At 38.9% G+C, this 24982-nt stretch overlaps 1 long non-coding RNA gene and 1 pseudogene across 4 annotated transcripts in view; both read right to left on the minus strand.

Annotated features, from left to right (window-relative positions):
- LOC116657623 overlaps nt 1–24378 on the minus strand; it is a 36406-nt gene extending 12028 nt beyond the window's left edge. Inside the window, exons 1-3 of one of the 4 annotated variants that reach the window (XR_004312811.1) lie at nt 24179–24378; nt 6548–6612; nt 366–388 (exon numbers count right to left, since the gene is read on the minus strand). This is a non-coding gene — a long non-coding RNA (uncharacterized LOC116657623). Of the gene's footprint in view, nt 1–365; nt 389–3939; nt 4503–4562; nt 4573–6543; nt 6613–24178 lie in introns of those variants that run through there. The other 3 variants (XR_004312810.1, XR_004312808.1, XR_004312809.1) reach the window with 3 other exon arrangements.
- Nucleotides 6637–12174, minus strand: LOC116657618 (annotated as a pseudogene).
- Nucleotides 24379–24982: the final 604 nt, after the last annotated feature.

Genomic DNA, 24982 nt, shown 5'->3' on the forward strand with positions numbered 1-24982 from the left:
GCGGGTGCCCGGCCCCGCCCCCTCCCGCGGCTTCCCGGGGCGGGTGCCCGGCCCCGCCCCCTCCCGCGGCTTCCCGGGGCGGGTGCCCGGCCCCGCCCCCTCCCGCGGCCGCCTAGGCGAGTCGGTGGAGGGCATCCTCAAGGTGGGCAACCATCTGAGTAATTTCTCAGTCAGCTGACCCCAGGGTGGGCAGGGCGAGTATCTCTTCCAAAGGCTCATCCTGGAGCTGCACTGGAGCCTCAGGAGCTCCGGGGCCTTTGAGGGGCGCCTCTGCGTTCCCCTGGTGTCAGGGCTTCTTGCTTGAGCCTTTCTGCCTGCAGCCACCAGGCAGCTTTAACCATCCTGGAGCCCCGCCCAAGCCACGGCCCAAGTGGAAACAATAAAGCTTCTGCAGCAAAGTTAAATAAAGCAAAATAAACAAATAAAAAGGCTTTAGAAAGGGTCCGTTTGTCTTTCAAAAAAACCTTTTTATTCTCCCATAGATTTCCCACATCCCCCTATTCCCTTCCCCTATTAAGGTGGTATATAAGCTCTCAAATCTCGCCCCTTTTGGGGGAGTACTTTTCTTTTTTTCCTGTGAAACTCCTTGTGTATGTGTATGTGTATGTATGAGTATTTAAAACAATAAATTTGTGAATCTAGTCTCCTGTTAATTTGCTTTGTTGCTTATTTCATAGAGTCAGCTTTTGAACTGAAGTGTAGCAGAGAGTGTGCCACCCCCAGATGTATGATTTGGGCATAAGAATTCTTTTGAGCTGAGGATACAAGAAAAGCTCCCACCTTCCCCTATTTGCTTGAAAGCAGGACATACATTTTCACAGCCATTCCTTCTCCCATTTCTACCAAAAAGGACAGAAGTTAATCACACCATTAGACACCCCATTTTCCCATAAGGGGAAAAAGACTTCTTCTATCCCTCTGGGCTCTACAGGGAAGGACAAATAATTTTCTTTCTACCCTTCTGAGTTTTGGGACCAGAGCAATCTGCATAACAAACTTTACTTCTTAACAGCCTTTATTTCAACCCCTGGAGGCCCTGAACCTTCTTTCTGCTGTCCTGTCATTTCTCCACAAATTTACTCTCTTTGAATTACTCATTTCCCTGGGTATCTCCCATCTACATGAGGTGTACATGTTAATAAACTTCTGCTTGTCTTTCTCTTGGAAACCTGTCTTTATTACAGTGGTCTCAGCCCAAAACTCAGAAGGGTAGAAAGAAAATTATTTGTCCTCCCCTGTAGAACCCAAGAGGGTAGAGGAAATGTCTTTTTCCCCTTATACTTTCTGTGTATAAAGAGAGAAAAACTATGTGTAAGGCACAGCTGTTCTTTTAAGATGCACAAATCATCTAACTCTAATGGAATTAACATGTGATTTAAGAAAAAGCTAATTAATGAAGATCTGGAGAATAGGCTCCATGAAGGAAAACAAAACCCAAACCAAAGCAACACAAAAGAAAATGATACAGTGGAAAAAGGAAATCTGAAAATGTAGATCTTTCCACGTTCCTCAACACACAAACGCCTACAGACACAAACACACATGCAGGCACGTGTGCATACACAGAGACATATACATGTTAAAATAAGTGAAATTGTTTCAGTATGTAGCATAAGGCATTTCTGGAAACTTTCACTCTGATAAATATTAGCCAATTAGGAAACATAGGATTTTAGATTTTATTTTTTATTTGCCTGCTTAGTAGTAGTTAGTAGTAAATATTTTATTAATTTCTCAGATCCTTTATTCATAACTTTTAAATATATAATCATTTTGCAGGAGGAGAGTAATAGTAGGCAATATATAAAAATGCTGGCGATATTGGGGTTCTGATTAAGTTACTTGCCTGACTGAAGAATAATAAGAAATAAATTGTAATTATTTTTTGTTATTCAAACAATAGCACCACAAACATTTTGCTAAAGTTATCCTAATGTATTGATTTTCTAACACAGTCATAGCAAAGCACCACAAACTGGGTGGCTAAACAATTTATTGTCTAACAGTTCTGGAGGATAGAAGTCTGAAATCAAAGTTTCAGCAGTGCTGGTTACTACTAAGAACTATGTGAGAGAATTTATCCATGTCTTTCTAGCGTTCGTGGTTTGCTGACAGTCTTTTTCATTCTTTGACATGTAGATGCAGCACTACAATCTTTGCCTTCATCTTTATGTGGAGTTCTCCCTGTGTGCATCTATTTCAAGTGTCCAAATTTCCCCTTTTTATAAGGACACGGTCATATTGGATTAGCGCCTACTTTAATCACCTCGTCTTAACTTGATCATCTACAAAAGATGCTATTTCAAGAAAATTTTACACTTACAGGTACTGCGAAGTTAGAACTTCACCATCTTTGGGGGCAACATAATTCAACCCATAACACTTAGGAACTTTGGCATCATTAACACAAGTACAGTTGTGTTAACTTGGAGAAAGTAAAAAGGAAAGAAAAAATCCCAGTTAGATAATTGAGGCTCATGTGCCCCAGTGACACTCATGTTCTTTGTAACTAATTTATTTCTGGTACAAACACTGTATTTTGTCAATTCTAATATATACTTTTTTACATTTTAAACTTTATTAAGTCATAATGGATATTAAAAATCAGTGATAATTTATAATTCTAATTGCAAGCTTTTTTCCCTTTATTAATGATGATTAAAATAATATGTCCTAAACTAGATAACATTGTAGATTCTATGATATATGACAATGTGTTTCCTTTTGCAGTATAAGTTAAACCTGAATCATCGTTACGTATAACTCCTATTTAACCAGGTCAAACCTGTATTCTGTCTTTGCCCAGTTTGTTTTAACAAACATGTAGTACTCTTAGAGAAGTCATATTTGTTCAGCAGAGAACATGAAATTAGAAATCTGCACGCAAGTTTGTGCATCCCATAACATTTTGATTGAAAATAACCTTCAATCAACCAAGCATATGATTATTGATTATAATCAAAACCTCTAAATGCATTAATCATATCTTTTTTCGTTAGTTCCAAACCCCCAGTCACCTTTTTAATTTTAATATTACTAAACTTGATTAAGTGTCAGTATGTTCAATTCCTTTGTGGATTGTTAGTACCAAATTATATCATAGTTCAGCCCTTTTGCAAAATCTTCCTTAAAAAGTTTGTGATTGCTTATTTTTAAGAATTGTACTCATCATTTGAATGATGTGCACTATGAAAGCTATGTAAAATGCAAAGATGCGGGTATCATTTGTGCCTGTTTTTATATGATTCTGTGTATTAAACATACACATTTTGTTCTCAAATTCTCTTCTCAAAAATATTTGTCTCACAGCATTTGAAAATACAGCATTTTCCTCAGTTAAATAACCTGTCACTATCATGTTAACCATGTGTTGACCATCTGCCATGTTCGTTTCAAATCAGATTGGTGAATAATTATTTCCACAAGCACAATACCTTTGAGAGGAAAGCTTAGGCAAAGCACACAGAATTACAATTTTCACTATATTCATTAGCATTAATATTCATTCACAAACACATGTATGTATTTATTTTATCTTGTTCTGGTAGATTAAAACACTAAGAGGACTGAGTTATGCAAGGGTTGGGGCATGTTTAGTCAGTACATTTCTCTAAGGGACATTTTGTTCTTTGTTAAATGAGAACAACGAGACCAAGGGCACTCTATTTTTTTTGTTTACTTTTATGTTTGTCTGTGGAGGGTCTTGCTCTGGTTGACTAATGTTCTGCTGTGGTACCATTTTTATATGGGGCTGAAATTTTAATTAGTCCTTTGAGTCTTAGCCAGTTGTCTTTTGGCGACTCAACGCACACGTCTTCAGTCACTCTCTCTGACACCAACTTATGTTCTGACACTCTCTGTCCTAATTAATGCACTTGCATAGCTTTAATAATTAACTTACTACTAATGTAGAAGCCCTATTTATAAAATATTTTTGGAGTGTCTTAAAATTTGTCTTTTTATTGTTATTATGACTATTTGCTTTTAACCTTTGCTGAATACAGCTCAACTGTATCATGCTTCATCAACATTATTCAGTTAAATATTATTTTGTGTAATCAACTACATTATTATGCTTGTTTATATAATTTCACTTTATTGATATAGATTAATCCATAATGTCTCACGTAAGGAAGACACTTTTAAAGCACTATAAAAACAATATTATGACTATGGATAGCAGTAAATTTGAGAAGTATTATTATTACAACCTTTAAAGTAAGAAAACAGAATTATAACTTGAAGTTGACAATTTTTGGTTTACTGGAAGATGCACGAGTACAAGAAGCTAAGTATTAGCCTGTGATTTAAAAAGTTTCTTGAGATTATTGGTATGATTATCTCCCTAAGAAAAAAAGAGGCTGGTTAGTCAGTTACAGTATGAAACGGTATAGTCATTGACCTACCGTTCTATTGTTTGTTGAGTATTTCTCAAAAGGAAGATATTCTTCTAAGGGACATAATTAATTGTTTTGGTCTCCAACCTGAAAGTAAGTGAGCCCCTGAAAAGTAAGATACAGGTCTGCCATTTACAGCCTTATTGGAGATGCCTCAGTCAGAAATAGTCCAATTCTGATGCACAGGGGGGGAGGAGACACACAAACACACACACACACGCGCGCGCACACACACACGTACGCATACACACAGATCTCAGACCTAATCTGAGGAGGGGTAGCTGCAGACAATACTTCACTTATTTAGATGACACCTTTTGAAACCAAACTGTACCCAGGGGCTTTCTTTGAAATAACCTATCAATAAACTAAACATGGGTATAGCCATGCCGTGGTCCAACATAGGGAAATACATACATATCTGAAACATGATTATATCCTGCCAGAGACAGGAGTAGGAAGAAAGAGGAATTGGAAACATACCACTTTTTCCTCTATTTTTGCCATAAGACCCAGCTAACACATTATTAGTCTTTTTATTCTTTTTTATCCCTCCAAGTGGGTATTAGTTAGGGTTCTCCAGAGAAACAGAGCCAGAGGGGAAGATAGATAGATAGATAGATAGATAGATAGATAGATAGATAGATAGATAGATAGATTGATTGAATACATATATTTGTATGATTGTGGGGGTTGAGGGTTAGTCATTGGCAAGTCCAAAATCTGTAGAGCAGACTTGAGACTCTTGGCCAGGAGCTGACACTGCAGTCTTGAAGAAGAAGTAATTCTTTCTAAAAAATTAGGGCTTATTTTGAAAAATCTGACTTTAGCTCAAATGTATGTCAAAACCTCAAGAGTGTATTAAATAAGTCCCCGGGGCTAAGTAGGTGTGTTCCTAGATTATGAAAGTGGCATAGTGAGCTATGTCAATGTTGCTTAAAGTTCCAGCAAAACAGGTATATGTAGAATAGACAAGAAATAGTGCAAGGGTGTAGAGTTGGACTGAGAGGACAAAATTAGTTCATGGAGGGCAATCTTAAAAATGTCAATCCAGGGTCCATAAACAGAGTATCTTAAAAGGTACTAAGTTAGCATTCAAGAGATTAGTTACAGGGGCTAGGGGAGAAGCTGATAATAAAGCAAGGAGTCAAAATCCATGTCTGACAGTAATAGTGCCTGACATTGTCCAAAATCAGATTGAAATAAGGTATCCTGACTCTTCATCAGTGGGCAAGTGTTTCGATGCTATGCAATATTCTTATGTTGTCTTGAAAGATGATTCTCTTATATTAAGAGATTACAATCACTTAAAAATCAGTCTTTTAAATACAAGCAATGAATAAACTTAATTCGTTCAACAAAAATATCTTGAGTTTTTACAATTAGCTCAGTATTGTAATATATGCTGAAGAAATACAGATAAAGCTGTTTTACTTTCAAAATAATTAACTTCAGATTAAAAAAGCATCATTGAGACCATGGTACAAATATTTTGAGAACAAGTTGAAATTGTCTAAGTGCTCCAATAATTTTAAAGTATAGAATCTAAAAATTAAACCAAAATAGTTCAAACAAAAATAGAGGACATTACAATACTCAAAGGACTAACATACTTGTGTGAGATTTCAATATACTTCTTCAGCTATTTATAGGTCAAGCAGATAACAATTAAAAATACATTGAAAAATTAATAACAAAATCAATAAACTTTAGCTAATGTACAAGTATACAATTCTACATCTAACAGTTGAAAATATTGTTCTCTAAACAGTACATGGAATAACATGCACAAAAACTAATTATGTGATTGACCTTATAGTAAATCTAAATAATCTTAGAGAATTATCACAGATAACCCAGTCTCTTTACAACAAAAACAAATTAGAAGTTAATAGCAAAAAAGGTATATTAAACTTCCATTTATTTAGAAATTGTATTACATACTTAATTTATGGTTAAGAAAGAATTAATGGAAATAAAGAAAACACAATTGCATGACATTGAAAACACCACATATAAAACTGGGAGGATACAGTGAAAGTAGTGCTTAAAGAGCAATTTATAACCATACTAGCTTATTCTATATCTACCTTAAATTAATGTCTTTTATATAAATATTAATTTCTACAAATTAGTATCATTCTACATACCTTCTGATGGTCTTGATGTTTTATAAAATATCCAAATTTCAGATATCACTGTGGTATCTTCTTACCTAGAAATTAAAGATATATATTCATCATTTGTAAAACACATCATTTCAGGTGCTATAGTGAAAGAAAACAATTCTCCTAATTCAAATATGATACATGATTGATTAAAAATTCATCCTGATTTCAAAAATGTTAAAAATTTTGGAAACAAAAGTGTCTTACAATTCATAAAATATAACATACTTATGACCATTTTTAGGGACCATCTTTTTGGGTTTTTTTTTTTTAATTCTTTTAAATTCAGAAGAAATTAAATATTGTTTGTCAGTAACCAAAACATCTCACCAGATATCAAATACCCACAATGAATAATATTAACAAAGTTAGTCTGTAGCAGACTCATTGTCATTTACATTATTTTTGTGAAAAGCATAATGAAATAACTGAAACATTTAAATGTGAAATTTATAATAAGCAGGTAGAAAAATCGTTTACATATAACTAGAAAAAAGACATGGTTGCAAAGAAACACTAGGAAGTCTCTAGCACTACAAGTTTATTCAAACACTCTCCTACATTCATTGCTTATTGTTTTACATATTGCATGAGAATTTTTAATCCATAGAAATGTTTTATTTTACATAGTGAACTGGGCATTGGAGAACGTTTATCAACCACCAATTTTATTTTCTTCCTCTTGCAATTAGCACCCACATTTGTGTTTGGAAGCCACTACCCCTATGCTGTGTTGCAGCAGGATATGGCTATGTGATTTGTCAAGAAAACTAAGACTAGTCTGGCTCTGAATGGCTGTCCCTGCACATAGGAATGATTTGGTGCAGTTCACTCTGTATAATTCTCAGAATCCAACCATGAATTCTTAGTTACCATAGACAATCATTTTTCTAAGTGAAATTTGAAATGCTTTTATCAAAAAATTGCATTGAAATCATGTCTCTGTAATCGATTTATATTTTAATAAGTTAATTGATTTTTTAACCAATGTCTAGGTTTTCCTTTATATTCCTTCATTGAAGATATTATCATTTTCTGGAGCTATTTAATTAGATTTATAGTTTACTACCTCTTCTGTGTGTGTGTGTGTGTGTGTGTGCGTGCATTTAAGAGGTCTTTTATTGGTAGTAAACTAGAGCAAACAATCAGAATAGTACATATGCAGTATTCAGTACACACAATAAAAGTTAAAGAAATTCCAAACCTGCATAAAGCAAAACACCGGAGGAAGACCACACAGCTCAGAGGTAACAGCGGTAAAGGGCCTCTCCATCCTCTGATTACACCTCATGCTCTGTCCCTAACAGAACTTACTGCGCTTACCAAAATACAGACTTTTTAGTATTGCGTGTATTTAAGAAGATTAAACACATTTTCTAAGAACCTTGCAATGACAAGTAAGTGACCCTTTAGCTGGTAAAGCAGACTTAAGGGAGGAAAGTGGGGGAGGAAATTAACTAGTATTTTGTTAAAACACTACCTTCATAACAAGTGTTTCACACTTGCATAGTATTAATTATTTTGTTATACATGGAAGCCTGCGGTAGGCCGATTACACAATAAGACTGCAAACAACCAGTGGTACTTCTCTGACATCAGAAGAGTACCTAAGACTGAAACATCACCAAAACTACATAAAAAACTCACCAGCATAAAGTACATTAAGAAATATAATCAGGAAAAAAATACAATTGCTAAAAAGTGGTTTAGAGCAGAGCCACTGTCCACCAGTAGCTTCAAATGGCAATTAGTGTTCATAGCAAGGTTTGATGACTTTACACGACCCCGTGCAATACTGACTGACACACCCTTTCAAAATGTACGTTAAACAAGCTGCAACTTCACAGAAAAATTCCGATGTTACCACCAAATGAGACGCTCTCACCCCTCTCATTGGCTTTGTCACCAGCTGGAATTACAACCTTCTTACTCACTATCTATAGCTCTGAGTAGGGCGGCTTTATTATACATGGACATCTGTAAGGATTCTGTTCTTAAAAAGGGGGAGGGAGGATGCTAACCCTACTGTTTTAGTATTTGGATGCCAGAAGGCATATTGAAATGCATAGCCAGTTACCTATTGGAATGGGACTCCTTCTGAAGTTGAAACTGTCAAGACAGGGAGAAGAAAGAATAAGCAGGCCCAGAACTCTGAGTGAAAGGACATGTTAAGAACAAAAATAACCACGATAAAAACCCCAGAAGTGTGGGTGACATGTAATAACAGAGACAGGGAACAGTGTTTTTAGGCCATGTATAATAAATAACACATACCCAAATTTTCAAAGAATGATGTAATTCCAACTTGGGTTCTAATACTGGAACCAACCAACCACCTGGGTGTCAACACTGCCCGTCAACTCCTGACAGGCCTTGTCACAGTTGGGGTGAAGAGAGGGTGCTTTTTTTCCCTCCTTCTTTTATTAAAGCTATCATTTCAGGCTTTGATCAAAGACGCAGGAATATTTGTTCTTCCAGGCTGGAATGAATGTGGTTTGGAAGCTCAGAGTACATTGAAAAGCTGCAACAAACTATAGGCAGCCAACAATTCAGAATTTTGGATCGGCCCAGATGGAGACAGTAATTTGAAATGTTTTCGATCCCTGACTTAAATAATGAAATGTGTATCATACTCCCCGTAAATTGGATATTCCATTACAGTGATAACGTACAGAATTCCCATGCATTATGACACTTGCCTGAGAGTAAAGCAATTACAATACCCTTAATCCTAACAACAAAGTTTTGTTTGTTTGCTTTGGGTTTGTTTTTTTGTACTTTTTTTTTTTTTTTGCATTTAAAACTTTTGGGCTATTCCCTGACAGCGTATACATGTAAATTTGATTGCTAAACATTGTCATTTTCAATGATTTTATCTATTGATTTTGTTTAAAACTCATAATACAAACAGAGCTAAAATCACGCCAACAAAATAAACTAAAGATGAAAAGTTGCACTGAAAGGGCATTACATTATTCTTAATAGGCTCACGTAGAAACATTCCAATGGCAGCGTTCTCAAAATAAAATGAAATAACATTAGAAGCCCCCCAGCCTGGTGACTCCTGGGCCTTACTTGTAACTCTGGCTAGGGGGCGTCTTTACCCTCCGACTACATGCCTCACTAGCATCTGACATCATATTTGCATACCCTGAGAAATCTGACACTGAAGTCCTTGCTCTGTGGTCCACTTCTCCATTTGACTTAGTGAATGGGGTCATTGGCGCCCTGACGCCCAACTTGAACTGAGAACCAAATGCTTGTCCAAGTTCTTAATCTGGTACGATGTTCTAGTCTCTACATCTTTCTGAGGAGCTACCTGGCCGGCTAACTCCTGAGATGGGATCTGAAAGCTTTTTCTGCTGTTCCTTCTGGCTAGTCAGTTTCTGAGATGAGGACTGGACGGCTGAAGAAGTCTCTAAATTCTTCTGAGAAATCTATCAGATCATCCAGCTCCTGGGAAGGGGTCACCTGCGGATGTGTGGCATCCAAAGCAGATAAATAAAGACCTGGCTGCGATCCAAAGAACATCCCAAAGGAGGCTTTGGCAACGAAGATGGCAACACTGAGGTAACAGACTGGCCGAAACCACACTCCAAAGGAGATGTTGTGTATATCTTTTTCTGGAAATAAAGTGTGCTTGTGGAGAGGTGACGACAGGCTGACAAACTGGAAACCGTGTCCAAGAGCAAAACCTGCATTCGTGAATTTTTCAAAAGCCTGCTGGAGGTGTTTGGAGTATTCTTGCACCATGCTGGCCTTATCACTGATCTGGGTGCCTGGGCTCAAGTCTTCTTCTTGCACCAACTCTGAATGTCCTCCCGAGGTGTGGAAATCCGTTATGCTGAAGGGATCCCCCTTCTGGCTCTCGGACTTGGAGTACTGATCCAAAATACTCTGTAAAACCTCATCAGGAATTCCAGACTTGTCGTGACAAGACTTAATTTCCACATGCAGGCCCGAGGAGTCAGTAAGGGGCAAGGGGGCCTCGCTGTCTAAAACTCCAACGCCCGCAGACTGAATGACAAGACTGCTGGGAGACCGTGTGTCTCACGCTCACGGAAAAGGCACTGTTGCTGCTGGCAGTTGGTAAGGATCTTCTTTTCTTCGAGAACTGCATGACATCTTCCCAATTACTGCTCATTTGACCGTGTTTGCCACTTGCGCTCTGGAGACTAACGGTCTCCACGCTGTTGTCTGACTCTAGGCCAAGCGAGCCACCTGGTTTCCCAGACAAGGACTTCTGTCCCACCATGTCTGGTACTGGTGACACGAAGTTCAGGTAGTTCTTCTCCGTTCTCTTTCTACTTCCTTTCTTAAAGATCAATTTGGGCACCCTTTTCTGTAGCTCATCTATACGAGGGCCGATCATGCCTCCACTGGAAGACACGGCTGGCATCTCTACCAAGTAACTTTGCAGGGTCATACTGCTCGAAGCCTGCCAGTCGCTCGTTTTACCAGTCTTGTGTTCCTCGTTTTCAACTGCGATGCTTTTTGACTTCGCCTTTCTCCTCGAAGAGCTGGGATTTCCCTGCGACAACACAGCCAGATTCCCCACGCTGTTGTGGCCGGATGCCCCGGGTTCTGCGCCGCGGGCCCTTCCTCTATGGCTTCTCTATGGTGCGCCTGTCTTCAAGACGCGATCGGTACTTGAGAGATAATGCTGGCAAGTGTCACACGTGTGTGGCTTTTCTCCACAGTGCGTCCTCTTGGGTCTCTCCATGTGGTACTTCTGGATGAACTTCATGCTGCACTCGGCGCGCCCGAACGTCTTCTCGGGACTGGATCTTCTCGTGTCTCTGCAGCAGGTACTTGTGGATGAAGCCCGTGCTGCGTGCTGCACTGGCTGCGCTGGAAGGGCCGCTCCCCGGTGTGGATGAGGACGTGCCTCCGCAGGTGGTAGCAGCTCCGGAAAGCGGCGCTACAGTGATGGCAGATGTGCGGTTTCTGACGAGGGGAGAGCAGGGCGCCTTCCCCGTCTCCCACCAGCGGCGGTTTGGAAGATGCGCTCAGCTTCCTCTTGGCTTTGATTCCCTGAGATTCTTCTGGCTTTGGCCTCTTCACATTCTTGACGCTCGCGTCTGGCTTTGGCTCCTCGGGGCCACGGGGGTCCTCGGTCCGGCCGCCGCCCAGCAGCACGTTGCGGGAGTGCGGGTCCGGCGGGTGCAGGACGCTCAGGTCCTGGATGACGCCGTGGCCTCCCCGGTCCCCGCCGCCCGCTCGTCCGCCCCGGCGAACAGGCCCCCGGAGCCCTGGTGCAGGGGGGCGCCCGGCGGCTCCTCGGGCTCGGCCGGCTTGTCCTGCTTGATGCTGACCGGCGACTGCAGGAAGCCCCCGGGGGTCCTCTGCGCCGGGAAGGCCGCGCGGGGCGCCGCCGGCTCCTTCTTGAAAGTCCCGTCTGAGGTGGGCGCCAGGGTGGGGGGAGTCTCGGCGGCCGTGCCCGCGGGCGGGGCGAAGCTGGCCACCGGGGCCAGCCGGTGGTTGAACTTGAGCATCCCCGGCGGGAAGCTGGGCTCCATCTCCGGCCGCTGCCGCCGCCGCCGCCGCCCAGGAACGCGCTGCCGACTTTCATGTCCCCGGAGCAGGCCTGGGGGTCCCGCCGCCACCGCCTCCGGTTCGTAAAAATCTATAGTTTAAAACTTACACGATTTTTGGTTCTACATACGTTTCTAAATTGTACTTGCATAATTTTAAATGTGGGGAAATCTTTACAATAATGAATATCATGTTTTTATTTTCTTTTTATTTAAATTTTCCAGGTTTTTGTATGTTTCAGTGTTATAAAGAAACAAAATTTTTAAAAACCTTTGCTCTTTTTGCTGATTATTATTTTTTAGTTCACTATTTTAGATTTTTAAAATTAACTTCTATTTTTTATTTCATATTTTTCGTAAATTGGATCATTAACCCACTCATTTTCAGATTTTTATTTTAAAATAGTAAGTCAGTAAAACATAAAGCATACTGGTTGTAAATAGTGAATTATTTACACATTTGTTTTCTTAATATAGTTTAGTTGTGACCCATGCATGTTATTTTTACTATTCTTTTTTATTATTATCTAGATATTTAAATTCAATAGTTAATTTCCTCTTTGATCCGTAGTTAGGAAATAGTTCTTTATTTATGGACGATTAAGTGTTTTTAATATAGTTTCTAACTCTGAACTTTTAGGATTGTGATCAGGAATTATGGTCTAGAAAAGCTTCATTGTATTTTGTGTTCAAGGGGAATTCACGTTTTCTAATGTCCTATGACCATGAGGAGACACAATGAGTAACGTTCAGCATGAGAAAAGTCACAGCCCGGACAATGATCTGCCCTCCCCTCTCTGCCTCACGGATCACACCCTGCACAGCTCCAGGTCAGCAGGCTGCGTCCCTCTTGGCTTCCTTGCCCCTTCTCTAACACAGGAGGCATGATTCTACCTCAGGTCCTTTGCACTTGCTCTTCCCTGTGTGGATCCTACTTTTCCAAATAGCCATATGATCTACAGAGTCAACTTTTTTTTTAACGGACTCAACTTCTAGTTTTTAATTTAAGTACTCTCTAATTCAAATAGCTCATCTGCTTCTTTCCTCCACTCTCAATTCCTCTGTTGGTCAAAGAACAAAATAAAATCTTATGAAAAACAGTTTTGTTCAATGTTTTATTGATCTTTTGCTGTCAACCACTTGTATGCATCTATTATTTTCTAGAGGTTTCTGGATGGAATATATATACAGTTCAATGTGAAAAAAAAACAGAAAAATGAAATTTTAAAATAAAAAATGTTATTTTTTAAAAGTTTTTGTTTTTTTAAGTGAGGAGAAAGTATGCTTAATGGGGAATGCCTCTTTATTTGTTTAATCTCATAGTCACATTTTTAGCACCCATTCATAGTTCTTCTTATTCTTTTAATGCACCTGATCCAACACGAGAGAAGGATGTATATCCACAAAGTGGTATCAATTCTAGGAAAAAAATAAACATAGATACAGAATTACATCTGCCTTTTGAGTACCACATAAAAGAGAAAGAAAAGTTGTGCACAAAGGAAGTAGAGTGAATCTGCCAGAATATTTGGCAGAATCAACTGAATAGACCACTTAAAACAATTGATTTTTGATATCCTTAAATTACATTATTGCTACCTGAATCCTTGCAGAAAATAAAAGGAAAGGTAGAGAGCAGTCTAAAGATGTGATTCTTATCCCTGCTTCCCCAAATTTGTTTGCATTATAGAGGGAAAAAAATCTCATTCATGTTAAAGATTAGAGCAAAATAAATTTTAAGTCTTTTGAATTCAGTAGGGACTTTTGACTAGAGATCTTATTTGGAGATTTAAACAATTCTCTTATGACACTTTCTCTATTAAACATGCAATTTTCTTTCAAAAATAAGTAAGAAAGAATGACGTTGATAACAAAATGAACTATTTGATGTGTTATTATCATTTACTGCAAAAGTTAAAATAAATCTTGGAAAATTTATCAATTACCAAACTGTAAATATTCATACATGAGCAGAGTTAAATTTTGTATTCTTGCATAGTGTTGTGCAGAAGTTTAGTTAAATTTATAATCTAGTAAGTAGTTCTTTTAAGTTTTAAGAAGATATCTTTTATTTACACACGTAGATATCATACAAATTAAAAAGAACATTTGGAGAGGGTAGCATCCTGGCAATTAATTGAAAGAAGTGTGTCTAGAAGGAAGGTATAATAATTCTTGAAGAGCTTCTGCTCATCTTGTTTTGAGTTCTGAGAACTCACCATTTAGGAAGCGTAGTCATTAGTGGTAATCTTCACAAGGGTCATTTTGTGGACGTGGTGGTGTGTTCAAGGTAGAATCAGAGGTAAAGAGGTGGAGGCTATAAACGTAGCCAAGTATTTGATGGTTATGATCTAAAAAGGAGCTGAGGACCATTCCAATAGCTGGGGTTTGTTAAAAGGTGAAAAAAGGTGTTTTATTAAAGAAGGAATATTTTGTATTTTTTTTGTTTGTTTATATGAGTACGATCAAGTAGAGAAGGCCAACAAAAGAGAGAAGAAATAATTATAGAACAGTATCTCAGGCACAGGGAAGAAGAGATTACAAACCCAACTGAAGGCTTGATTCTGAAAGGAAAAGGAACAATTTATTCTAATATGAGGGAAGACAGAGACTATGAAAAGAGATACAAGCAGTTGTTATTTCTGGTAGTGTGACGATGACAGCCTTCTCTGCTTTTGTTTTTTATTGCAATAAGGAGCAAGATCATAGCTGAAATAAAAATGAGAGAGAGGACACTGGAATTTGAGAAAAGATGAAAACATGTGAAGTTATCTGATAATATTTGATGATGAGCTGTCTCGAGAAATGGAACATGGCCACTTGAGGTTTCTGAGGACCACGAGAAGGATGTGGTTAAAATCTAAAATGAGATGAGTCACCATGTTGGGGTGTTTGTTTTTTCCCAGTCGTATTGACCTGCTCACCCTTCATGTGTAGACATGAACTTGGCATCCATTTCAAGTTTAACCAGCATGAGGTATTGACCTTGCGTCTGTAACAGAAGAACAAAGAAGCCAGAGAGAGGAAAGTATGCATGAAAGTGACCCTAGCCTTGGGACATGAAAAACAATTGTGTGAGAGAGAAGAGAGGGCATGAAGGGTGGGGAGGGGGAGAGGAAATGTGACTAAGGTCAGCACACCCAAGGTCCTGAGCAGATCAAAGAGTTGTTGTTACGCAGTTACAAACAAAAGGCAAACTGGAAAACAGAAGTAGTTTTCTACAAGCAGGGCTACTAAAAATCACCAATGTACAGGTAGTGCTGTTATTAATAATGGTAAGTATTAGAGTGATACCAAAATCTTGAAATGGTCCATATATCATGATACGAGGATGTTTCCATTTACACTTAATTATAAAATTATTTAATTGAGAATTTTGGAGATACACCAAATTATGTAGGTAAAAGTAATGACTAATTACATATCTGTCACTAGCAAAACAAGTATGTAGTTTCTAGTATTCCATCCAAAATATTAAGGGAAAAATTGCTATAAAGAGATTATTCAAAGAAAATAGAAAATTATATAAATCCATCATCATTGGCTTTAAGACAGAGAATTTTTAAAAACTTAAATTAGTGTTTATGAATTATGAATAAACAATGTCCTTTTTGAAAGCTAAAACTAATTTTCTTGTCAAAGTCAATAATCAATATATCAAATGTCAAGAATCATACAAAGAAGGATGCTTACATTTTTTTAGAATCACAGCAATCAGATAGACATTCTAAAATGACAGTGTTTCAAGTAAAATAAACTTGATACAGTGCTCTACTACAGACTCTTTGAAACTTTACTACACTTGTTTTGAATTTTTATTTTAATTTATATTACACGCTAAACACAGCCTGAGTATGAGAAAGTTTAAAATAACTTTTTAAAACCTAAAAGTAGAAAGAATAAAATTACCATTAATAGATTTTCTAATCATGTAGGTTGAATAATTTAAGATATAATAATGGCCAAACCTGTACATCCCGCATAAAACGAAGAGTCTTTCTTCACCTTTAGGGAATCCTTCTTTTATTTATTTCTAATTGCTTTTTTCATAATCTTTTCCTAGAAATTCTATCAGAGGGATTTCAGAACCTCTGGGTGATTTCTTCATTTATTTTAACTTGTCTTTTACAATTTCCGTATCTCCATCAACTTGACATTTCCTAATGGAAATTTCCACGCCCTGATGTAGAGTCACTCTAATTATTATAATCAAATGCTCCAGTTATTGTGGCTGTGTAACAGATTGCCTCACAAGTCAGCGCCATAAAGCAATGATTTATTATGCACATGGATTTTGTGGGTCAGGATTTTGAACAGCTCATGACAGAGATAGTTTGTCTCTGCTCCGTAATACGTGGGACCTCAAACTAGAAGATTCAAAGGCTGAGGGAAGGAATTATCTGAAGCTTTCCCTGTTCACATGTTTGGAGGATGAAGCTCTCTGGAGGCTAACGCTAGTTGGGGCTGTTGAACAAGATCTCCTAAACTTGGCAATGCCGTATTGCCTGGGCTTCTTCACTACAGGATGGCTGGACCACAGGGTAAATATCCCAAGAGAGAGCATCAGGTGAAAGCATATCATCTTTTATCCTCTATGCTCAGAAGTCACGCAATATCCCCTCCAACATTCTATGTATAGATGCAGAAACGAAACCCCACTGAGTCCAAGGAAAGGTGGGGAGGAATCTACCCCTTGATGAGACCAGTAACAGTCTGGAGAGAATCCAGAAATATTGCTAAGGACAATTTTGCAAAATGCAATTTGCCACAAGTAATCTATTTTTATGATCTTATTGTCAAAGAGGACAATTAAGGTAGGCGGAGAGGATAAGAGGTAATTAATTTGGGAGACAATAAGAACAATTTTATGCCAGTCAGAAAGACCCAGAGTTAGAAAAATTCATGGCATGCAAGAATGAAGTTCTCAGTAGGCTCTGATCCAGAACCAACCGTGGAGGTGGCCTTTGAGAGGGCGAGCCCATCCATTCCTCACTGTAATGGTTAGAAACACACAGGCTTCCACTTTAGTTGTAGATAGGCATTATTTATTTAACAAAAACTAATACTGGTTTATTATATGTAAGACTGTTTTAAGCAGTATACGTCTGTTAACTGAATCCTCATTACAACCCTGCAAAGTGTTATCTCTGTACTGTACATGGATAAGGAAACTGAGACACACAAAAGAAAAGCATTTTGCTTAAGGCTGCACAGCTGATGGCTGGGCGGCGGGATTCAAAGCCCATCAGGTGGGCTCCAGAAAGCATGCCGCTAAGCCCTCGGCTAAACTGCTTCTCTTGGCAGGTTTAACTGAAGAAAGGTAAGTGAGTTCCCAACAGACTGTTTCTATTTTCTCAATTAAAAAAAAGAAAAAAAATAAGTTGTCAACCAAGAGCATCTCGAACACACTGCCTTAAAGAGCAGATGCTACCTAAGGTTTTTGGAAGGAAACCTTATAGCAGAAACATGTTAGCGTGCACCCAACCCCACACCTTTGGTCATCCCACAGCCCAGGTGGCGCAGAGCGGCCCCACACCCAGACAGGCCAAGGGCCCAGCAGCGAGGATCACGGGTGGGCTGCAGGTGGGCCCGGCCACAGGGCGCTCTGCCCTGCACTGTGTTACACACTTACAGGTCAGCCTAAGCTGGGCCACAGAACTTCTATTTTCCCTAAGTAACAAACAAACAAAAAATATCTCGGGGTAGCCTAAAGAACACCAGACAGTGTGCACACTCGGGCCCGAGTTCTGCGCAGTGAGGGCCGCGGTGAGAGCCGGGTCCTCGCGGGGGGTGGGGGGGTGGGGGGGTGACATCAGCCAAGGCCCTCTGCTGCCCAGCACAGAGCTCTGCATTGAACTCCCAAGAGGGGAAGGAACTAATCTTCCACATGATCCGGATCTGTCTATCAACAAAGATGACATTACCATCAGAAAACAGAAGTGAGATCATATTGAGAAGTGATTCTGGGTATGGCAAATGTGAAAATGAATTCACTATAGAAATCTAGTGGTAATTTATTAGTGCTGAGTGCCAATATAAGGCTGACGGTCACGAGTTTTAAAGAGACCACGTAACGTAGTTTTGAGATGTTTTTGGGTAATATAGCTTCTTGAAAGCAGATTGCTGAGCTTAACTAAAGTTAGGACTTTGTCAAGTTGATATGATTAGTGAGCAACTATTAATTAATTAATTAATTAAAGTGTTAAGTCAGAAGTATTAATGATGGTAGTAAGGGAGTGCACCCACATGGGATCTAATATTTGTAGGCAAAGAAGAGAACATATCAAGGGAGTGGTGAATAGTGAAAGAAAGAAGTTTAGTATTATTAGTTTACTGTGAATCAATTTTGGCATCTTTTTATTCCCCTAAAACTTCACAAAACTTAATTTTAAATAATTATTCGATTATTTTCCATGAAATCTCTTCAGAATTATATTCAAAGTCTTTCAAGTTATTTGACATTTTTGAACACTATATCCTAGTGAGTTTGCTATAAAGTTAATACATTTATATGGCTAGTGGCCATAATGGTAATAATGTTCCTAAAATCGAACTCAGATTTTTTTTTTTAGTTTTAAGACCATGATACTTTTTAAGGAAAGTAGCATGGTGAATGTATAGGAGAAGCACGGAAATGTCTGAATACTTGCAGATAGCACTCAGGTATCATTCTAATGTTTTGCCTTATTTACATTTGATCTTATTTCTAGTTGTCTCTTTAACCTCAGTGGGAATGATCATAATGCATATTGCTGACTGACATCTAGGCTCTTCAACTGCTGGATACCTCATGGGATAAAGAGATCAGTAGAAGGAAAAAAAGGCATAACCTCTCTCTACAATTCCTCAATGGCCTAACGCTGGAAAAGGAAATTTGTCAGAGGCTGAGTATTTCTGGATCCCTTTTGCGCACAAACAGTGCACACAAGGTGATGGGTATTTTTGGATTGGTCCCACATAAACACATTAGAACAGCAGGAGACCCCCAGTGGTCTGGGCATAGGAGGGTTTCCTGCTCTTTCTCCAAGAGGAGAGGGTATTTTTCTTTCCTTTTCTTTTCCTTTTTTTTTCTTTTCTTTCTTCAAGATGCAATTGGTCTTTACCTGTGCTCTTGGGAAAAAACATCTGCTGCCTTCCCCTTTACTAATACTTTAGCATTTTGTTCTTTAGTGGAGGAGGTACCAGATAGAGTAACAGTGGTCCTGCCACTCATTCAGCCTCGCATCACCAAGGAAAGCATTGTCTCACATGCCGCCTTGTCCCGGTCTTTGTGAAGATCTAGCATGTTCTACAGAAATGAGCCTGAGTGTGGGCAAACTCCCGCTCTGCCCTCAACATTTTGGGATTCTGTATCCTCATGCTATTTCACACGCGGCCTTTAGTAATTCATTCAAAACAATGGCTGAATTCTTTCCATCTACTTGTCTGGAGACCTCATCTTTTTCTTATTGCCACAGACTGGCTAATGCTCACATCCCGTACCTCCTTTGAAACTGTTTTCTTTCCTTCAGTTCTAATCTAATTGGTTGTTCTATGACTTTTGCTCCCTGTAATCATGATGTAGCATATTATGTGACTTGTTCTTATTGTTAAAATTCACGTGACACTTTTTTTCCAGCTTTTCTATCCAAGATAGAAGTCGACAGCCTTGCACCATTTGATCTGAATCCATTAAAAGATACAACTGGTGGCCAGAGAGGAGTTTTAATTGACAAAATTCCAAAGCTTTTAACTTGTCTTCATTGAATCAAAAATTGCTTACTAGTAGCTTATAATGAAAAAGAATATAAAAATGAATATGTGTATGTTCATGTATGACTGAATTGCTATGCAGTACACCAGAAATTGATACATCATAAACTGACTATACTTCAATAAGAAGAAAGAAAATTGATATGAATATACTAAAAAAAAATTCCTTTATCAAAGTTTCAAGGAAAACTCCATAATATGCACTTGGGTAGCTTTTGACAAAGAGCTTTGCCATGTGGTTTATATATTTTGTAAGTAATAGCTCATTTTAAGATATAAAATTTTTCTTAAATGAGGAGTAGGAATGATCGGAAAAAAATTACGTGACAGGAGCTGAAGTTTTCACAAAAAGTCTTATGTTCCACTTTTGGATATTTTAACTCATTTAATCTTCAAAAAAATTTATGACATAAAATCAAGAAACGTGAATTTTAAGTAACTACTCAGGGACATCAAACTAGTCATTGCCCAGGCCAATATTCAAACCAGGAAGTCTGGATCTAGAAGTTATGTTCTTAATCTCTATTCAAGCTACTACCCAAGGTAGGTTATTAAACAAAATAAGTAAGTATTCTTAACGATTGTTTGCTTAATCAGAACCTATAATATAAGCTCTAAACACATCATCCAAAGAAACCAACCAGAGGTCATTTAACGATAATGCTAATAGGTAAATATTTTAATATTGGGAGCTTAGAATTATACTGTAAATTGAATTTTTAAATCATTTAAATACAAATTGTTTTATTGGCTGTAGAAACATTTTCTCTTCTATTAATCGAGTATTGGGTAATATATGAATTTATATTCCTTAAGTAAAATATAATCTGGTTTTATGTAAGCCTGTAGAAACAGAATGTTTTATAAAATATGACAAAAGGTAAAACTGAATCAGATGGGTACATTTTGACATAGCCTACCAGAACTAGAAATGTCTTCCTGTGCACTGCTGATACAGGGAGTTGATAATCTCTACAATGACTCACAGACAAAAAAAATATGTATTTCCTGAAAATATATACTTGTTAGGCACATATTATTTAGCAGGAAAAATGATAGCGGGGTTTTTGTTTGTCTGTTTGTTTTGATACTTATTCTCTCATTTAAATTCTCAGATCTCCTCTAAGAAATCAGTACCAAGTTCTTTGTCGTATAGATGAAGAAACTGGTTTCCTTGGAGGTTAAAATCATTTGGTAAAAATTACACTGAGATTATCCCCTCTAAATTTAAATCTAGTTGCTTGACTCATTTAATAAACATACTTCAGACTTGAGAAAAGCACATGATTACTATATAACTCCTCCTTATGATTACCTCTTGGGTGGAAAGAGAATAGTTACGAGGGATCATGAGAGGATCTTCATGGATGCTGGAAATGCAACTGCTACTTATTTTTTATCTGAGTGATACACTGCTGACTGCTTTTTAATTTACTGCTCAGCAGTTTCTATTTTGCAGTACTCTGTGTATGTGTGTCTGTCCTGGATAGTCTCTGGGCAGTTCACCATCACTTTATTCTCTTCTAAATTTTGTCAGTGAGAAGTGGCATCACAAAACGTGTCTCTCAGGAGGGAAGAAGGGGTTACTGAGGCAGTTACAGATATGAATTGCAGAGCTGGCTACCTAGGAAACTGCTCACTTTTGTGGCCCAAACAAGGAAGTTTGTGAGGACTGCCTACATATTCTTATAAATTGCAGCAACTTTCTACAGATTTGTCGAGAACATCTGTCTTCGTTCTGCGGGCTACTCTGACGTTTGCTATTCTTAGAATATATGGAGAGGCTTCTGAATTCTAAAAGAAACCTTGATTCTATATCTGTATTTCTATCTAGAACTACGTCTGTATCCATATTTATCTACATATCTCATGGTTACACATGAGTTATATTTCACATTAAAACAAGTTGAAATGTTTGGAGGATGCTGTTAATACTGTGTTGTATATTTGAAATTTGCTAGGAGAGCATATCTTAAAGTTCTCATCACAAGAAAAAAATCTGTAACTATGTGAGGTGATGGATGGTACAAAACGAACTGTGGTAATCATCCAGCAATATATACATATATCAAATCATTCTGCTGTGCACCTTAAATTTATACAGTGTTATATACCAATTATATCTGGATAAAACTAGAAAAAAGTGAGAAAATACTACCATGATTTTTCTAACACCCAACCACCTTAATTCATTTTGATCACCTTGTTCCACATAGTGGGCACTTGTAAAATATTGTCACTTCCCAAAATACAAAGTACTCTGAAACTCATTAATTTAAAACACAAAGGTATATAATCTGGTCTTAGAAAACCACCATGAGAAAGAACATCTAATCTGTTATTTCTGCTGCGAGACTATATAGCTCAGAGAGATGCATTTTGGAAGTCTTTTTTATATTAACAGTGGCAAGGGCTATTACTACAGGCAGGGGCTGTTACTGTAGGACAACTGAAACAGCAGGAATCAAATCTTCACTCAGTGCTTGATATGCAAGCCAGGTACACGGTGCAAGGTTATGTAGGTGTTCTTTCTGGCTTCTGAAAACTATTTCAAAGGTTGTTCTCTCTTGCTGGTATGTTACAGCTTGAGAATGTGCTGTCTTAGTACTTTTCACACCAAACAAAGCCAACATTACAAGGAATGGAACACAACTTTCATCAATAGTTAGGATGAGTTTAAATTCTAATCTACTAGGCATTTGCTATACACACACACACACAACACACACACACACACACACACACACACACATAATAGGTTAGAATTGAAAATAGAATAATTGGTTCCTTTTTCACTCCTTTTAGACTTTCAAACAGTAACTAATAAAGACACAGTTGTAAGATCATTAAACAAGATTACAAACCAAAGAGCCTGAGAGTTAAGGCTATTTAATAAATAAAAATACAGAATAGGAGCTGAAATAAAAATTCAACTCAAAAGATATGTAATCTCATATACTTTCATTTTATAAAATGAATTAATCAAGTTGATGTCCTTTTTTAATACTGTGGGACTAAATTTCCTGCTTTATTACAGCCCTGGGAATGAGAATCTTAAAGCTTTCATTAACTTCTAGAAGAAAATACATTTAATCAAAAATTTGTATGTTTCTATGTGATACATATGGTGACATTCTAAAAATTTTACTTATCAAATACCAAAGTTGTATATGAATATATTTATCATACATGCATAAAATCTCAAAATACTTTATTCATTTCATGTTAGAAAGATGGGAGGATACAAAGGAAAAAATCATTTGAATTCTGAATATCAAAAGTAGTTACAAGTAATCATTTTTAAGTTTCTATTTTAGTAACACAAACATTTGCTTTAGAGCCTTTCCGGTTATACTTAAAAATTCTAACCCCATTTAATTTTTATTATAAAGCCCCTTGAATTATAACCAAAACTAGCAACCCATTTCAATTCATGCTCCCTTCCCAAACTTCTCAGATGAGGAAACAAAAATAATTAACAGAACCCACTAGCATTTACTTCCTGGGATAACTTGAGTTTTTCTTTCTTTTCAAATATATTTTTCACGAGTTTTACAAAGCCTTGCGAGCTGGCTGTCATTTGAACTGTTTCTTTATCCTTCGGTATCAGTGCTTGGAGAAAGAGCTTCAAAAATAATACAAACTAAAAGATTCCCCAAAGAGTTGATATTTTTAAATACTCTGTCAGTTCTATCAAGGCTACAAATTATAGTTCCAATAACCAATCACTGTCTTCTACTCTCATAAATGTCCTCAAATACTGAGATGCTGAATATAAATTTAAAATTTCCAGTTGTATTTTAAATTTTTTTCGTAGTTAGTTTTTATGGACTGTGCCATCCTTTTGCTGTCTTGTGTGGCAGCTAGCAACATTTTCGGGTTTTGTAATTATTTGTTGAAATTATATATACATATATTTAATGAAAAGAGACGTGTTCCATCATCAGTAGCGCTTATAAAGAACGTGCTACGTTTCAGTGAGGAAATAATGGTAAATATATTGTAACGTTGTGCTATGTCTTCACCCTCAATTTGATAAATTTATCTCAGGGAATGAGCACCTGAGAGTGCCTGAGGGTCCCGCTGTGTTGGGGCGTGTCTCACCGGGGACGCCCCTCTTTCCAGCCTCCTACCTCCTTTCCAGTCACCACCTCGAGGACAGCCTTCTGAGCCCTTCTCTGTCTCCGGCACCAGACAGCCAGCTCTTTCGTGCCAAGCGGCCCTGAGCTCCCGGCCTCGGCGGGAGGACCTCGCGCGCGGAGGCCGCCCGCGCGCGGAGGCCGCCCACCCGGCTGGTCACGGGCGCCCGTGGGTCCCCCGCACTCACCTCGCCCGGCTCTGTCTCCACCGTGACCCGACCCCGGGGAGCTGGCTGAGTCTCAGGGTGAAAACGCCAGCGCAGCGAGGCGGCCTGCCTTGTTCCAGAAAGTACGGTACGGAAGCCGTCCCACGACAAACGGACGACAACCCTGGACGCCGCGGAAGCCCCCACCGCCCTTTCGGAGCCGCCCGGGCCCGCCCCCTCCCGGCGGCTCTAAGGGAGCCGCCCGGCCCCGGCCCCGCCCCCTCCTCCTCCCCAACAGCCATGCGTGAGCCGCCCGGCCCCGCCCCCTCCCGCGGCTTCCCGGGGCGGGTGCCCGGCCCCGCCCCCTCCCGCGGCTTCCCGGGGCGGGTGCCCGGCCCCGCCCCCTCCCCGCGGCCGCCTAGGCGAGTCGGTGGAGGGCATCCTCAAGGTGGGCAACCATCTGAGTAATTTCTCAGTCAGCTGACCCCAGGGTGGGCAGGGCGAGTATCTCTTCCAAAGGCTCATCCTGGAGCTGCACTGGAGCCTCAGGAGCTCCGGGGCCTTTGAGGGGCGCCTCTGCGTTCCCCTGGTGTCAGGGCTTCTTGCTTGAGCCTTTCTGCCTGCAGCCACCAGGCAGCTTTAACCATCCTGGAGCCCCGCCCAAGCCACGGCCCAAGTGGAAACAATAAAGCTTCTGCAGCAAGGTTAAATAAAGCAAAATAAACAAATAAAAAGGCTTTAGAAAGGGTCCGTTTGTCTTTCAAAAAAACCTTTTTATTCTCCCATAGATTTCCCACATCCCCCTATTCCCTTCCCCTATTAAGGTGGTATATAAGCTCTCAAATC

The sequence above is a fragment of the Camelus ferus genome, chromosome 18 (genome assembly GCF_009834535.1).
Source record: "Camelus ferus isolate YT-003-E chromosome 18, BCGSAC_Cfer_1.0, whole genome shotgun sequence".
NCBI classification, from domain to species: Eukaryota; Metazoa; Chordata; class Mammalia; order Artiodactyla; family Camelidae; genus Camelus; species Camelus ferus.